Raw genomic sequence first — 2,334 nt, forward strand, 5'->3', positions numbered from 1 at the left:
CTTTATGGTATACTTTGTTATCTTTAAAAAGGGGGCTTGATGCATATATGTGGTATTATACTTTTATTTATGCGCATTTATTGGAAAATACAGATATATACCGTTCTTTGCTCTTTATTTTGTCACTATAGATATATGTATATAACAATGCAATAATTCTGTATCAGAATAGTATATAACAATGCAATTATTCTGTATCAGAATAACAACATTGGGGGCCATTCCGAGTTCGCTTGCTAGCTTTTAACAGCCGTGCAAACGCATAGTCGCCGCCCACGGGGGAGTGTATTTTCGCTTTGCAAGTGTGCGAATGCCTTTGCAGTAAAAACATTTTGTGCAGTTTCAGAGTAGCTCTGGACTTACTCAGCTCTTGCGATCACTTCAGTCTTTTTGGTGCCGGAATTGACGTCAGACACCCGCCCAGCTAATGCCTGGACACGCCTGCGTTTTCCCAAACACTCCCAGAAAACGGTCAGTTGACACCCACGAACCCTCTTTCTGTCAATCACCTTGCGTTCGGCTGTGCAAATGGAATCTTCGCTAAACCCATCGCCCAGCACCGATCCTCTTTGTACCCGTACAACGCGCCAGCGCATTGCGGTGCATATGCATGCGCAGTTTTTTTACCTGATAGCTGCGAAAATTGCCAGCGAGCGATCAACTCGGAATGACCCCCATTGTCTCTAAAATTTGCTTAATATGAGTTATTTGTAATATCCAGTCCCTGTTTATTATTTAGCTATATTATTTTTACTATCTGAAGTGTTAACAACTCCATGTAAGTTTTAGTTATATATCTGTTAGAGATGTTTGGGTTCGGATTTACTCGGTTCTTAATGCCAAAATTAACATGAGATCAGATTTATCCGGATTTTTTTTCTTCGCTATCCAAAGCACTTAACATCCGAGAGCCAATAAGATGCCGTTTTGAAATCCGGGCAAATCCGCATCCTGCACATCACTAATATCTGTAGGATAAAAAGTGTAATATATAGAGAACTTTTATGAAATTGGTGCAGTGGAATATGTGATGTTTCCCATAGCAACAAATTGTGTTCCTTGCTTTGATTTTCTAAACAGTACTAAAAAATTGCAAAACAAGTGAATAAATAAAAGCACCTACTAGTGCTCAATAACATAAAGTGCACAGTAACGTACAATGCATATAGTATCTCTCATCAAATTTATAAATTGCCAACTTGAAACCTTGTATTCAATATAAAGTTCACTAAGAAGCAATTGTATCCTTATAAATGAAGGTACCACTTTTTATGTTAAAAAGGTTAACAACTCAGAATTATTATACTATTAAAATACAACTCTACAAAACAACCAAAAAAGGAGAAGAAAATATTTTGCAAGAAAAAAAAATTAATTAAAAAAGTGATATTCTACTAAAAGCAAAAATTGGAGCAATTTATCTTAGCTCAGTTATGAAGGTCCGTATTAGGCAAAGGAAACATTCCCAACACATTTCATTTGGTGTGTCAGACTTCATCAAGTACTAGTAAATTATTAGCATCATCACATTCCACAGCCCCCATGGGGGATGCGATGTGACCAGATTTACTAAGCTCCAGAATGTGAAGACTTCCCGAGCATGGCCCCAACAGCTAACACCATCTGAAGATGGCATTAGCCTGTTGTAGCCTATGTGCTACAGTTACACTTTGCATAATTAGCCGACCGGTTTCCTTTGGAACCCAAGCCCCTCAATGGATGCGTGTGGTTAGTGGGACCGCACATATGCCAGTAGTCCCACTTCCACTCCGAGCGCATCACAGGGACGGTTGCTCCTTATTACATCCTGCCGATATAATTGAATATTGAATTGCAATTCTGGGCACCAGTATTGTACCCAGATCGCAGTGCAAGTGTGATTATTGATAAATGGGCCCCTAAGTGAGGAGCGCAAGTGTCAGATGATATCTATATAGGAACATAGGTGTGCACCTTTTATTGACATCAACAGTACAAATTTGTGTCAACCCATCTTAATCCCTACAAATCAAAGACGAAATGACATTTAATTTGAGAAGTTTATTGAAAATGCGTAAATATGAAATAAGCACATCACAATCATAATGTAGCAAAAAAGTTTTTGTTTTCTTCTGTTTAAACTTTGCAAAAATTCTTCCTCAACTTGAAAAGAATTTTCTAGAAATAGCTATTTATACATTTCCAGGTGGTTATAAAAAACAGTTCCTTTTAAAAAGATCGCTAAGTACTTTGTATAAAAGAGAGAAAGTTTCATTATAACAATGCATAATAGTATACTTAAATAGTCCTTGAGGTCTAAATATTGAATTAACAACAAGCGCTTATGGGATAAAA

This window comes from Pseudophryne corroboree, chromosome 9 (assembly GCF_028390025.1).
Source record: "Pseudophryne corroboree isolate aPseCor3 chromosome 9, aPseCor3.hap2, whole genome shotgun sequence".
NCBI classification, from domain to species: Eukaryota; Metazoa; Chordata; class Amphibia; order Anura; family Myobatrachidae; genus Pseudophryne; species Pseudophryne corroboree.